We start from the raw sequence: 16,449 nt of genomic DNA, 5'->3' as shown, positions 1-16,449 counted from the left end.
ATAGAGCAGGACGAACCGGCGGACAACAAACATGCCATCGAGCAACCGTCCGAACAGGGCAACTTGGATAAAAAAACCAAACAACCCGTCCCCGGTGTAGATAATAGTCCGGACGACCTCACGCCGGACAAGTTGCTGGAGAAGAAGAACCTCCACCAAAGGCCTGTCGCCACTGCGCGTAGCCTGAAAAAGCAGAAGCGAAGCTCAAAACAGCGGAAGATGCACTCAGAATCAGATGGGGCAAAGTACTCAACACTGCACACAAGTACGGCGACAGTCACCACACAAAGAGCTATCCGAAGCGAAAATTACTACCGGAATTTGATGAGGAGGCCTTAGAGCCCCCACGGCCAAAAAACAAGGAAGCCACCAGGTCGGATAGACGACCCCATGACCGACATCGAGCGGCAAAGGGCGCCGCACTCAATCCTGCACACGATCCGCACAAGGATTCGCATCAAAATGACGGCCCAATTAGATCTATCTACGGGCCAAGAAAGCAAGCTCTAGTAAGCAATGCAACGCAACAAATATCCGAACATCACGGCACACCCAAATACAGGGGCACCGCACATCCCCTATGTTTCACCAATGAGGTGCTGGACCATGAATTTCCAGCGGGATTCAAGCCCGTAAGCATAGAGGCATATGACGGAACAACAGACCCTGGAGTATGGATTGAGGATTATATCCTACACATACACATGGCTAGAGGAGATGACCTCCATGCCATAAAATACTTACCCCTCAAGCTCAAAGGGCCAGCCTGGCATTGGCTTAAAAGCCTTCCCGAAAATACCATAGGAAGTTGGGAGGAGCTCGAGGATGCTTTTCGGGCAAATTTTCAAGGGACCTATGTCCGACCTCCGGATGCAGACGATCTAAGCCATATAACTCAACAACCCGGAGAGGCAACCCGGAAACTCTGGAACAGATTTCTTACTAAAAAGAATCAGATAGTCGACTGTCCGGACGCCGAAGCCTTAGCAGCTTTCAAACATAGCGTTCGAGACGAATGGCTCGCCAGACACCTCGGCCAAGAAAAGCCAAGAACAATGGCCGCATTGACAAGCCTCATGACCCGCTTTTGCGCAGGAGAGGATAGATGGTTAGCAAGAAGCAGCACCAGCGACCCAAGTACATCCGAAGTCAGAGATGGAAACGGGAAACCACGCCGTAGCAAGAAACGGCGCTGGTTCAAGGATAACAGCCCGAAGAGCACGGCAGTCAACGCCGGATTCAAAAGCTCTCGGCAGAATCAGAAAAATCCGCCCCCAAAGATAATAGGGACGAGCTATCTAACCTCAACAAAATATGTCAAATCCACAGTACTCCCGGGAGGCCTGCAAACCACACCCACAGGGAATGTTGGGTCTTCAAGCAATCCGGCAAACTCAACGCCGAACACAAGGGGCTCGACATGCCAAGCAAGGATGACAACGAACCCCACAAGCAGAACACCGGAGAACAAAAGAAGTTCCCGCAAGAAGTCAAAACAGTAAATTCACTTCATGTGACAAAAGGGAAAAACAGAGTGGCGCCTATGGAGATACGCGCCATATGGCCTGTCCCAGAGGAGTCCCGCCACTGGTTGTTACAACCAATCACCTTCGATCATCAGGATTACTCTAGAGGTATCCGGAACGTAGGCTGGACTGCCTTGGTCTTAGATCCAATAATTGACGGAATCCACTTTACACAAGTCCTAATGGACGGCGGCAGTGACCTAAACCTGCTATATCAGGACACAATCCGCAAAATGGGGTTAAACCCAGCAATAATTCGCCATGGTAACACTTCCTTTCAAGGGGTCACGCCAGGCCCAGATACCCATTGTATGGGTTCCCTCTTGTTAGAAGTTATGTTCGGCTCCCCCGACAACTTCCGAAGTGAAAAGCTAACCTTCCACATTGCCCCATTCATAAGTAGCTATCAAGCACTACTGGGACGCGAAGCTTTCGCCCGCTTTAACGCAATACCGCATTATGCATCCCTTACACTCAAAATAACCGGTCCACGAGGCATCATCTCATTAAAGGGAAATATCAAGTGTTCTTCGAGTGCGGACGATGGTGCGGCTGCCTTGATAACCGCACACTAATCCAGCTTTACTAATTAGAGCACCTAAAAAGGTCGTTAAAGACCCTGGACATGGCTCGACGAGTCCGGCGTAAAGATACAAAGGCTTAATAGCCGCATACCCCTGTACAAGGGGCTCCGCGCATTTACACCAGGAGACAATAAAGCTCAATTCTACCCATTTTCTGTATTATACTTTGTTTATTTTAACATAGATTTATCGCACGATTGTTTTCCACTAAGTTCCTCTCTTTTGCAGACGAACACCATGCTACACCCGTCCAGGATACGGCACAACGGAGACACAGGCGCAGACGTGCAGTAGGGACCCGTTTCAAGGATTCTTTTCACATTAAGACCCTGCGTAAACCTTTTTTACTGTATCTTGTTGATAACATCCCACGGTTTTTTGCTATAACCAAGGAGGAGGCTGGCGTCTTGGCATGTGGCCACGCCAGAATTTTGCGCGTACCTAGACACTAGGGGCTTCTTAAAAAGGGCTTTTGTTCGGCCCGTTTTCATAAAGACCGAATACCTTAGGGAGTGTTCGGCGTCGCGAGTTTGGACTTATATGCATCAGCTCCGAATCATGTCTTTGGTCAAATGTTGGGTTTGCCCGGCTCCTGTGTTTTGCTGCCTTACGTTTCGCTCTATCGGCTAAGGCGGCACCAGGAGAACTACTGCGATTGTGCCCCGGTTCGGCCAGGCGAGCACCTCAGTAGAGAAAGCCGAAAACTGACTGTCATGATATAGTGAGAGACTGGTCAACCAGTCGATGACTTGCCGGAATCTTTAGGATTCCTCTGCATTAATGAAGGGTTGTTTCCCGGTCAGGAACACACGCGCCCCGAATTCGGGCGAGCGCGGTGCCCCTAGGGGCTATTCAGTAGCCCCACTGTCAAACTCCTATGGCTAAGTGAAAGTGATAAAGCATTATAGTCCGGTTGCCTAGTTCGCTGCGCTATCACCTCCTTTATAGGACCAAGATGTTGGATCAAGTGTGAAAATGCGCCTTCTGCGAACACTCCCGCATTATATGCGTGGGGGCTGAAGCCAACGACTGCCATCTTTCAGGTTATATACACATATACATTAACGGCCACACAGGAGGTATTCTAATTCTTGAAAGCACAAGTATAGAAAGCTTTTATATTCCATCAAAACATTGTTTTACAATAGCACATGTTATTCGAACACAACATCCTTCGAGCATTGCGTCTCTATTAAACGAGCGCCCTGCAGAATTTCCTCAAAGTAGTGCTTGGCAGGTACTCGGCTTTCGTCCGAATCCTGGGATGCAACAACACTGGCCTTCATCTCCGCCCAGTATGTCTTGACACGGGCAAGAGCCATCTGTGCACCCTCTATGCATGCTGACCTCTTCATTGCATCAATATGCGGCACCGTACCAAGGAAGTGCTGCACCAAGCTAAAATAACTCTTCGGCTCGGGCCCTTTCGGCCACAGATGACTCACAACATGCTTCATGGCGAGTCCGGATAACCTGTTCAGCTCCGCCCATGCGGGCAAACGATCGGATACCGAAAGTGGGCGCTCTGGATTGTGGAACTGCGACCAAAAAAGTTCTTCCAATTCATGGTCATCTAGACCCCGGAAGTGTTCGGTCGCGTCCCCGCCGCCAAATCCAGATAAGTGTTCGCCGCACTCCACTTCCGGTCTAACGGAGCATACTTAGGATCCCCGAACTTCATCCACGGCATATAGGGCTTTCCAGCCGTGATATCTCCGGCCTGACGTAGCTCCTCCTTCATAGCTCTCATTGCAGAGCGAGTGTCCTTGGTCTCGGCAGTGACCTTTTCTAGGTCCTTCTGTGCCACCCTATCTTCTTTTTCAAGAAGCTTACAACGGTCGGCAGCATCCTTCAATTTTACAGCCATCTCGGCCATTTCTTTCTTGCTCTGGCAGTGAGCAGCCTGTTCGGCTTTTAGCTCTTCAGCCGCCTTCACGGCAGCCGCATCGCTTTTCCTCGCCTGCTCCTTGGCTCGGGCAAGTTCGGTCTGAAGGTTCTCCACGGCAGCGGCACCATCTGCATTAAGCACACATGTTATAAGGTACAAGCATCAAGCTCCTCTTACCAGATGTCTTTGGAGACATTACATACCTTGTGCCTCATCCAGCCGCTCATTTACAAGCGCGATGTCGGCATCTGCCACGTCAAGTTGCCGCTTTAGCTCGGCAAATTCATCAGTCCGGCTAGCCACTGAACACCTCGCCACCTACATAGGAAAGGCGACATATTATACCTGGGATTATGATCCTCTGTGCGCCATCATTTTTGACAACACACAGAGTCTCAGGAGCTACTATCTATACATGGCGCATTTTATATATGCGGCTCTGTCAAAAGGTACATCTTTTCACATACCTCAAAACCTGTCAGTAAACTCCTGGCGACCTCGTACAATCCGCTTTCTGCGGATGAAATCCTTCTAATCACCGTGTTCATCAACACACGGTGTTCTTCTGAGATAGACGCTCGCCCGAGCAGATCCTTCAGCTCCTCCAACCATGCACCAGAAGGTGCCGGACTAGTCCAAAGACCTTTTTCGAGGTCCGGATTTGGAGAAACCCTCGGGGTCGCCCACCTCGCAAGACGGTACAGCTGGGGGAGGCGTTTCGCTCTCCATCATCTCCGAACGAAGATCCCCTGAAGATGAGCTCTGCTGAGAAGGGTTGAGATCCGAACTGCAAGGTAAAATTTCGGTTATCTTCCTCAGAAATAAAACAGGGATGTCACTCATTTTAAAACCCCTCTCTTTACTTACGGCTCGGTGGAGAGCTAATCCCCTTGGGGGTGCAATGCGGCCGGGGCACTCTCCGGCGCCGGACCCTCTGACGAAGATTTCTTCCCCTGCTTTGAGGCCATCGCCTCCGGGTCTTCAGAGGCGGTCCTTTTCTTTCCCTGGTTAGGGGAATTCTAGATTCCTCCCTTCCTGACAGCCTCCTTCGCGGAGGCGGTAGCTTCTTGGTTCCCCTCTTTGCCTTCTTCCAAAGGCGCAATCTCCAGCATCCTGGTCAACACGGGATCCGGCGTAGTCTCAGGGAGGGGGGTCGGACACCTGATAAGCTTTGCTTTCGCTATCCACTCATGTTCAAAGGATAGCTCTTTTAAAGGGCAATTATATGATAAACATACGGGTAGCGTGTTCGGGTACAGGGCTACTTACTTGAGTGTCTGGGCGATTGCAGCTCAGACCTGTGTCCTCGGACGAGTCCGGACACATTGCTTGTGATCTGAACAACAATTTATACATCTCCATGGGCGTCGTGCCCATAAAATGTTGGAGGACTCACGGTCCCTCCGGATTAAATTCCCACAGGCGGAGAGGGCGACGTTTGCAGGGCAGTATGCGGCAAATTAGCATAACCTGCGCCACTATGGCCAAATTGGTATCTCTTTCTAGGAGATCTCGAATGCGGCCCTGCAGCAAAGGCACGTCCTTGGACGGCCCCCAGTTAAGCCCTTTATTAACCCGTGATGCTAGCCGTGGTGGGGGACCCGAGCAAAAAGCAGGTGGCACCGCCCATGTGGTGCCCCTGGGGGCTGTGATGTAAAACCACTCTCATTGCCATAAGCCGAACTCCTCTTGGAAAGAGCCCTCGGGCCATGGAGTGTCGGCAATCTTGCTTATAAGAGCACCTCCGCACTCTGCATGCTGCCCCTCGATTATCTTCGGTTCTACCTTGAAGGTCTTGAGCCACAGTCCGAAGTGAGGAGTAATATGGAGGAAGGCCTCACACACGATAATGAACAATGAGATTTGGAGGATGGACTCCAGAGCTAAGTCGTGAAATTCCAGCCCGTAATAAAACATGAGCCCCCTCACGAAGAGATCAACCGGGAAGCCGAGCCCCCGAAGGAAGTGAGATGTAAACACCACGCTCTCACCGGGCTTGGGAGTGGGGATAGCGTTCCCTGGAGCAGGCAGCCTATGCGAGATTTCGCTGGTTAGATACCAGGCATCTCTCAGCTTTCACGCGTCTTCTTCCATAACAGAGGAAGACGTCCACCGGCCTTGGAGGTCGGAGCCGGACATCATCGAAGGTCTGAAGCACCTGAACCTGGAGCTTTGGGTGTTGGAACTCAGGGCGAGAGGCGGATTTGATGGGATTAAAGAAAGGAGTCGAGCCTTGGACTCTTGATAAAAGGGTTTGAATACCAAGAGCCCTCCCCGTGACCGTCTGGGATTCACTTTCAATTAAGAAGTCGTACCCATGGCACGGTTGGGTTACCCACGCCTGTATTGATGAGAATCCCAGAATAAGGGGACACGATCTCTGCTTTGACAAGACGTGCCAAGGAAACCGCCTCACTAAACACGCTGAGGTGAGACAGTAAAACAATTCGAATAAAGGCTTGGCTGTGGCATGATGTCACGCTACGGAATACGTCAGCAGATTAGATTTGTGCGAATATTATTCTCTCTACGGTGGTATGTGGAAACTATTTTGCAGAGCCGGACACTATCCTTGTGTTCAACATCTTCTATGAAGTATTCAGAGGAGGAACCCTCCTTGCAATGCCAGAGACAATTTGCGTGTTGGACTCGTCATCATTGAAGCCTAGTTCAGGGACTACCGAGGGAGTCCTGGATTAGGGGGTGTCCGGATGGCCGGACTATGACCTTTGGCCGGACTCCCGGACTATGAAGATACAAGATTGAAGACTTCGTCCCGTGTCCGGATAGGACTTTCCTTGGCGTGGAAGGCAAGCTTGGCGATACGATATGTAGATCTCCTCCCATTGTAACCGACTCTGTGTAACCCTAGCCCTCTCCGGTGTCTATATAAACCGGAGAGGTTTAGTCCGTAGGACGAACAACAATCATACCATAGGCTAGCTTCTAGGGTTTAGCCTCTCTGATCTCATGGTAGATCAACTCTTGTACTACCCATATCATCAATATTAATCAAGCAGGAGTAGGGTTTTACCTCCATCGAGAGGGCCCGAACCTGGGTAAAAACATTGTGTCCCTTGTCTCTTGTTACCATCCGCCTAGACGCACAGTTCGGGACCCCCTACCCGAGATCCGCCAGTTTTGACACCGACAGAGGGCTTCTACATCAACACCATAGCATCTCCGATGAGTTGTGAGTAGTTTACCATAGACCTTTGGGTCCATAGTTATTAGCTAGATGGTTTCTTCTCTCTCTTTGAATATCAATACAAAGTTCTTCTTGATCTTCTTGGAGATCTATTCGATATAACTCTTTTTGTGGTGTGTTTGTCGAGATCCTATGAATTGTGGGTTTATGATCAAGTTTATCTATGAGAAATATTTGAATCTCCTCTGAATTCTTTTATGTATGATTGGTTATCTTTGCAAGTCTCTTCGAATTATCAGTTTGGTTTGGCCTACTAGATTGATCTTTCTTGCAATTGGAGAAGTGCTTAGCTTTGGGTCCAATCTTGCGGTGTCCTTTCCCAGTGACAGCAGGGGCAGCAAGGCACATATTGTATTGTTGCCATTGAGGATAAAAAGATGGGGTTTATATCATATTGTTTGAGTTTATCCCTCTACATCATGCCATCTTTCCTAATGCATTACTCTGTTCTTATGAACTTAATACTCTAGATGCATGCTGGATAGCGGTCGATGTGTGGAGTAATAGTAGTAGATGCAGAATCGTTTCGGTCTACTTGTCGCGGGCGTGATGCCTATATACATGATCATGCCTAGATATTCTCATAACTATGCACTTTTCTATCAATTGCTCGACAGTAATTTGTTCACCCACCATAATACTTATGCTATCTTGAGAGAAGACACTAGTGAAACCTATGGCCCCCGGGTGTAACTTTTATCATATAAGTTTCCGATCTATCTTTATTTGCATCTTTACTTTCCAATCTATATCATAAAAATACCAAAAATATTTATCTTATCTTATTATCTCTATCAGATCTCACTTTCACAAGTTACCGTGAAGGGATTGACAACCCCTTTATTGCGTTGGTTGCGAGGTTCTTGTTTTTGTGTGTGTAGGTACGAGGGACTTGCGTGGAGCCTCCTACTGGATTGGTACCTTGGTTCTCAAAAACTAAGGGAAATACTTACGCTACTTTGCTGCATCACCCTTTCCTCTTCAAGGGAAAACCAACATAGTGCTCAAGAGGTAGCAGTAGCGTTCAACTAATTTCCAACAACACCACCATAGTCTTAGTAATGTCGTATCAAATATGAAAATGCCACCACTATTTGAAAAAAATAGTGCTTGCGTTGATTGTATATGGCGCGCCACCAATAAAAGTTGTGGCTAGCTATTTCTCCAGTAGTGTAACATAATTGTAGGAGGTGGTGGTGCCCATGGTGACATTGGTGGGCTCACTTGGGAGCAGCTGGCAACATTGGCACGAGAGGCAAAGCATACATTGTGCACTGCGCTTGATACCTCCACCCACGAAGGCATTCGGATAGAGGCAACACAATTGTCCATGTTGGTTGGACGGGAACATTTATCCTAACTGGAGCAAAACCTGATGACACATGCTGAAGACATCCCTGGCACTAACTGGTCTTGTAGGCATATGTTCCTGACTGTTGATATGGGAGCATATCCCATTCTCTGTAGTCCAATGCAGAATTTTGCGGTAGACACTCGGATAGTAGATTTGATTCAGTTGTCAGGTTTAGCGACGGATGATATTCGTCATGTGAATGCCTTGCTCAAGGAAACTTCTGAGAAAAACAATGGGATCACGCAATCACATAACAGGGTGCATTCCAAGGCGGATTGAGCTAATACTGTGGCATCATCTCACAACAGCCACAGAGTTACGCTTTGCCACCCTCTTGAGATGCATCTCTCCATCGACGTGATGATGCGCCACCATGTGCCCGAGTGAATTCTCCTTGGCGCAATGATTATTCACCTCATAACCGGGATGCTTCACCCCCATGGTATGAATCGCCGAGATGAATCTCCTTGGCGGCCGGAAAATTCTTCACATCGCCAGGATGACCAATCTCCCTAAAGATGCGAGGACTCATCCACGCAGATGGGATGATCGCCCTTATGATGCTTGAGATCATTTGGTTCAGAACCGAGTGGACCGGGCAAGGGCAAAGCATCGTGACTACGAAATGGGAATTCTGAGTGCTTCCAATTCTTCAGGACCTTTGTATTCTAGTCGGGACATTCACTCGGCTACAATCCTGTGGCAATTCTTAATTGTGTCTAGGGTCGACAATACAGTTAAAATTCAAAACCTAAAACTTTTCTTGATGATTACCGCGTGTCCATTCAGATTGGCGGCGGTGATGATGATGTTACTATGAAAAATCTCCCATTGATGCTGGAGGGGTTGTCTGTAAGGGCATATTTATCCCTTAGTAGTTTTGGTGATTGATGACAATGCTTTTGCGGACTAATCCTGTGCATTGAGCTTTTCAGATATATCATGACTGAACACAAGACGATTTGATGCCCCTCGAAGATTATTGAAAACGGTGTTTCTCTATGTTTCTTTTCGGTGGATTTGAGTCGTAGGAAAGCCGTACTATTAAGAGGGGGTCCGCGTTGGAAAGGTTTGGGTGGAATATCACGTACGCGTTCCTTTTGCACCGCCTTTCCTTTGGCTCTTTGGAGTTTCCTCCGTCTCACCATGTCTCTGCAGAATGAAGGACTCCTAGTGTTGTTGTTCATAGGCTAGCGGTAGTACTGCTCCCCAGAGCGGTACTACCGCAGGCACCAGCAGTAGTACCGGCCCCGGCACGGTAGTACCGTATGCTCCACGGTAGTACTGCTCCTTCTAAGCGGTAGTACCGTGAGCTCAGGCCTGGCGCTGCTGCGCAAGCGGTAGTAGGGGCGGATGTAATTTTTTACATCCGTGCCCTATGCGGTACTACCATGCTTTGGCGCGGTAGTACCGTGCAGCCTGGCCAGTCACAGCGGCATGAGCGGAAGTAGGGGCGGATGTAATTTTTTACATCCGCGCCCTCCACGGTAGTACCGCACCTGGTTTGCGGTAGTACCGTGTTGGACTTTTGCATAGACAAAATCTGAGCGGATGTAGTCACGGATGTAATTTTTTATATCCGTGCCTACCGTGCCTGGACGGTGCCTGCCATGCGGTAGTACCACACGGGGTCGCGGTAGTACCACACCAGTGGTTCTACCGCACCCTATCGATGCTCATCTGTTCAGGTCCAGGCCCTGCCGCGCCCACGGTAGTACCGGTGGCCACCGCGATAGTACCGCAGGCCCTTGCGGTAGTACCGCTCCTGTGGTGCGGTAGTACCGCGGGTCGCGGGCTGAGTAGTGGGTAACAGTTGGAATTGTTCCCCCACTATATAAAGGGGTCTTCTTCCCCAAGAAGACTTACCTCTTCCGTCCCCAAACTCCATTGTTGCTTCAAGCTCCATTTTCGCCCGATCTCTCTCCCTAGCCAATCAAACTTGTTGATTTTCTAGGGATTGGTTGAGAAGTCCCCGATCTACACTTCCACCAAGAGAAATTTGATTCCCCCCACTAATACCTTGCGGATCTTGTTACTCTTGGGTGTTTGAGCACCCTAGACGGTTGAGGTCACCGTAGAGCCATAGTCCATTCTGGTGAAGCTTTGTGGTGTCGTTGGGAGCCTCCAATTAAGTTGTGGAGATTGCCCTAGCCTTGTGTGTAATGGTTCGGTCGCCGCCTCCAAGGGCACCAATAGTGGAATCACGACATCTCGCATTGTGTGAGGGCATGAGGAGAATACGGTGGCCCTAGTGGCTTCTTGGGGAGCATTGTGCCTCCACACTACTCCAACGGAGACGTACTTCCCCTCAAAGGGAAGGAACTTCGGCAACACATCCTCGTCTTCATCGGTTCCACTCTTGGTTATCTCTTACCTTTACTTGTGCAAGTTTTATTGTGGTCTATCCCTTGCTTGCTTATGTGCTTATTGTTGTTGCAGCATATAGGTTGCTCACCTAGTTGCATATCTAGACAACCTACTTTGATGCAAAGTTTAATTTGGTAAAGAAAAGCTAAAAAAATTAGTTGCCTATTCACCCCCCCTAGTCAACTATATCGATCCTTTCAATTGGTGTCAGAGCCTCGTCTCTTTATTAAGGACTTTGAGGTCCTAAGAGTATGGTTGACACCGTAGACGGTGGGGAGGAGCACTCTGGTGTGAATCCGGTCTCATCTACGGCCGATGGGGGAACCGCGGTCTCTCATGAGGAATTCAATGCAGCTTTGGACACATTGAAAACCTCCATGACGACCGAGGTTGAAAGCATGTTTAATAAATTCTTAGAAGGGCTTAAACTATCTACCGCGCCGATGAAAGTGGGTGATCCCACCAACAAGGTGACGGATGCTAACTCCGACAAAGGGGGAAGCTACTAGTGAAAAGGCTCCTACTAGTGGTAAAAATGGCAACGACATCTTTTCCCATGTGGAACCTCCACTTACTTATGGTGGACCGATTCCTTCCACTCATTTGAATCATGTCGGTCCTTCCCCTAAGATTGTAAAGAATGAGGACTTTGATTCTTGGGTTTATCGCTTTAAGCGTCATTTGAACCATGTTAATACTAACCTTTGGAGAATCATTGAAGAAGGTTTTTATCCGCATGACCGAAGCAACTTCACCCCTCGAGAAGCCGCGGATAATCAATTCAATGAGAATGCTCTCTTCATCATCCAAGATGCAATTCCACCCGAAGATCTTGCTCATCTACGACCCTTCACCATTGCCAAGGATGCATGGCGGCATGTTGTTTCTCTCTACAGGGGAAGCGCAAGCATTCAATGCTCCAACTATGAAGTAATGCAAGATGAAGCTGATGAATTTCCAATGAAAGAATATGAAGAACCTCGTGAGCTCTATCGAAGATTAACTACTCTCGTGGTCTCACTCCGAGATCATGGGAGCAAGGATACGGATGGCAATTGGATCAAGCGCAAATTTCTCAAGGCCATGATGCCTTACCACAAGGCCATGTCCTCCATCATTCGTCAAAGGCCGGACTTTCACACCTTGTCCTCAAGTGAAGTGTTGGATGAGTGTGTGGCTATGAGCATCTTGGACAAGACCGCCGACAATGCAGTGTTACGTTATCAAAGAGCAAAGAAGCCCAACCTTACCTTGAAGGCCAAGGTTAGTGTGGAAGAAGAGGATGATGAGGAAGAAGATGAGAGCAACCCCGAGGATACTAAGTATGATTATCATGAACACATGGCTCTTGCTTCAAGGCAATTTTGGAGCAAGAATAACACAAGGCCAAGCTTCAACAAGAATAACTCAAGTAGCTTCAAGGGCAAGCAACGTGTGAGAACATGTTGCACTTGTGGTAATGTGAGCCATTTTGTTGCGGAGTGCCCTTACGAGAAGAGGGAAGACAATGGTGGCAAGCTCATCCGAAAAGACAAAGCCAAGTCTTTCCCCATCAAGAACAACTTCACCAAGAAGACTCCAACTAGAGGGTTGGTGGTTCAAGAAGAATACCATGAGGATGATGATGATGATGAAGATAGTGAAGCCGTGGCCATGGCCTCCGTTGCCATTGACACAACTCCACGGGTATCCCTCTTCGACTCACCCAACGAGAACATCACCGCCAAGTGCCTCATGGCTAAAGCCACCAACAAGGTAACCCCCAACATCAAAACCACCATCATTAATACTCCCTCCTTGACGGATTACATTGATGAAAGTGAGGGGTCTAATGAGGAGGTAAATGAATTTGATTCTTTCATGAGTAAGCTCAAGGGCAAATCCAAGAAGCACTTCGTTGCTCTCTTGGAACAACTTGGTGAAGCCAATGACATGATCGAGGCTCATCAAGAAACCATCTCTAAGATGGAAGGTCATAGTCGTGACTATGCCGATGAGATATCGGATCTTTCTAATGCTCTTGAGGAAGAGCGTGTGCATCGTTTGGCTCTTGAGGAGTCACACTACAATGACCATGCTAAATTAAAGAAAGATCTTGATCATGCTCTTGTTGTATCTCGTGTGCTAAGCTCCGAGAAGGCTAAACTTGGGGTTGACCATGCCAGACTCAAGGAGGAGTTTGATTTACTCAACAAGGCCCACAAGGTCTTGAAGGGTGCTCATGCAAGCCTCAAGGAGTCTCATGATCAACTCCAAGTGAAGCTAACCAAGGAGAAAGCCACTTTTCCTCATATATGGTATTAATTGATAATGCAAATGCTACTAACCCGTGTTGTGAGCATGTGCATCTTCTGGAGGAGAATGCCAAGTTGAAGGAGCAACTTGAGAAAGGCCGTATGATGTGCATACAAAGGTGAGAAGAACCTTAGTGACCTTTTGAGCAATCAAAAGGAAGTTGTGGCCAAAGAGAGAGTTGGGTTCGCACCCAATTCCAAGAACAAGAAGAAGAACGACAAGACCAAACGACCTCCCCCTCTCAAGCAAACTTTTGTGAAGGAGGGAGAGGGTGCTTGTCGGTGTCAAAACCGGCGGATCTCGGGTAGGGGGTCCCGAACTATGCATCTAGGCGGATGGTAACAGGAGACAAGGGACACGATGTTTTTACCCAGGTTCGGGCCCTCACGGTGGAGGTAAAACCCTACTCCTGCTTGATTAATATTGATGATATGGGTAGTACAAGAGTAGATCTACCACGAGATCAGAGAGGCTAAACCCTAGAAGCTAGCCTATGGTATGATTGTTGTTCGTCCTACGTACTAAAACTCTCCGGTTTATATAGACACCGGAGAGGGCTAGGGTTACACAGAGTCGGTTACAATGGGAGGAGATCTTCATATCGTATCGCCAAGCTTGCCTTCCACGCCAAGGAAAGTCCCATCCGAACACGGGACGGAGTCTTCAATCTTGTATCTTCATAGTCTGGGAGTCCGGCCAAAGGTCTTAGTCCAGCCATCCGGACACCCCCTAATCCAGGACTCCCTCAGTAGCCCCTGAACCAGGCTTCAATGACGACGAGTCCGGCGCGCAAGTTGTCTTCGGCATTGCAAGGCAGGTTCCTCCTCCGAATATTTCATAGAAGATGTTGAACACCAGGATAGTGTCCGGCTCTGCAAAATAAGTTCCACATTCCACCGTAGAGAGAATAATATTTGCATCAATCGGATCTGCTGACGTATTCTGTAGCATGACGTCACGGTCAGGCCTTCATTTGAATCGTTTTACTGTTCCACCTCAGCGCATTTAGCAAGGCGGTTTCCCTGGCACGTCCTGTCAAAGCAGAGATTGTGTCCCCTTATTCCGGGATTCTCATCAATACGGGTGTGGGTAACCCAACCGCGCCATTAACCACGGTGCTTGGGAGATAAGCGAGTTTTACTAGGCCGGTGGGGGCTCGTAGTTTCGGCTGCCCATATAAGGGGATAAGAATCAGCCCTTTCCATTCACGCCTTCTTCCTCCACTGCTTATCCGTCCCTGCGCGCTCGAGCTCCAGCGCCCAAGCCCGCACTTCCCACCTCAAACTTCTCCAACCATGTCCGGAGCGGGAGGTAGATGGATGGCCTCCTCCATCATGGAGGGGCAAATCAAGAAACTGAGGAAGGTCGGGTACCTGTCTGGCGACATCACGCACCGGCTTCCCAATGCGGGGAAACTCATCCCCACCCCCGAGCCCCACGAGAGGGTTGTTTTTCTTCCCCATTTCCTCCGCGGACTGGGTTTTCCTCTTCACCCGTTCGTCCGGGGGCTCATGTTCTACTACGGCCTAGACTTCCATGATCTGGCCCCAAACTTCATCCTCAATATCTCGGCATTTATCGTCGTGTGCGAGGCCTTCTTTCGCATCCAGCCTCACTTTGGCCTATGGCTGAAGATCTTCAGCGTCAAGCCGAAGGTTGTGAAAGGCCGACAAGCAAAGTGCGGAGGCGCTATGGTAGGCAAGATGGACAACGTCACTTGGCTCGAGGGTGCCTTCGTGGAAACCATCAAAGGGTGGCAATCGGGGTGGTTCTACATCACCGAGCCGCGTGACCCTAAGTGGGCAGCGGCCCCCGAATTTCGATCCGGCATCCCCACCCGGCTCACATCTTGGAAAGAGATGGGCCTATCGTGGGGTAATCCGGAAGAGGTGACCGGACTCCAAACTTGCGTCGGAGACCTGGTGACCAAGAAGGTCAAGCTTGTCAACGTAGTCCAGGCCATGCTCTTCCGGCAGATCCTCCCGTGTCAACGACGGGACTTCAATTTGTGGGAGTTCGACCCGGCCCAGCACCAGACTCTATCCCGGCTCTTCGAAACGAAGCACGAGGACGCCTGGAAGGTGCTTTTCAAGAGTTCCAAGGTCTCCCCTCCCGTTATCGAGGATCGCAGATTCTGCGCCAAACGTCAAGCCTCCGAAGTAAGCTTACATTTAGTCCCTTACGGGACACCCGAATATCATACTGTGACTCTATGTGGGATCTAAACTCCCATTCCTTTGACAGGACTGGAAGAGGGCATCCGGGTAGTTTGATTGTCCGGACCCTTTGCCCAAAGGCCCAGAAGACGCACGCTTGGCGAAGCTACTGGTTCCGGCACCTCACGTGGTGCCGAAGAAGAAGGCCAAGGAGAAGGCCACGGGGACCCGAAAGAGTTCCCGGCGCCCGGTGGTGTCAGGTTCATCGCCCGACGACCACAAAGCACCCTCCGCCTCGGAGGACAAGGAGGAGGAAGAGGAAGAAGAAGAAGAAGCCTCTCCCCCTCCCGCGAGGGGAGGAAAGAAAAGGAAGGCCGCCCCAACTGGGGAGGCCGGAGGGTCCAAGAAGGGGAAGACCCCTCTGCCGGACTATGCCTCGGATGCCGAGGACGGCGGGGAGGAATGGCCACCCAGGGTCAAACCCCTGGCAAAATCATAAGTATCCGGATATCCGAATAACTTATGGCGCTCCTCTGATGCATGGTTCCTTCTGATGCTGAATTTAATGATGCAGTCCGCCCCGGGCTCAGCTCGGCGATTCATCGAGTGGATCCCTGGACTCGTCGGATGTGAATAGTGCTTCACTTCCGACGGCCTCCTCCCCTCTCCCTACAGACGACGCTGAGGTGGAGTCCCGAAAGGGGCAAAACCAGGAGGAGGTGGTCCTGGAGGCGCCACAAGGTGACCTCCCGGACTCCAGGCCCAAAGGGGGTAAAGCTCCGGAGGGATCTAAGTCCGGCCCCGGGCCGGACACTGCTCTGGAACCGTCGATGGTTCCGGAGCCCGACAGGCGACGCCTTCATAAGAAAGGTAAGCCTACGACGCCGGTGACCTCCATCCATCTGGAGGCACCGGCCAATTTGCTGGAGGCGCTTAACGGCGCTTCCATCGACGAGGAACACCGCACTGTCATGAGTGCGGTGATTCAGAAGGTTCCGTCCGCCAAGAGCGGGCTGACGGAAGCCTGTACAAGCCTATTAATAGGCTTTGAGGTATGTGTTCATAAACATA

Source organism: Triticum aestivum, chromosome 1B (genome assembly GCF_018294505.1).
Source record: "Triticum aestivum cultivar Chinese Spring chromosome 1B, IWGSC CS RefSeq v2.1, whole genome shotgun sequence".
Classification (NCBI taxonomy): Eukaryota; Viridiplantae; Streptophyta; class Magnoliopsida; order Poales; family Poaceae; genus Triticum; species Triticum aestivum.
The sequence above is the reverse complement of the archived record's forward strand: the minus strand, read 5'-3'. Positions refer to the sequence as shown.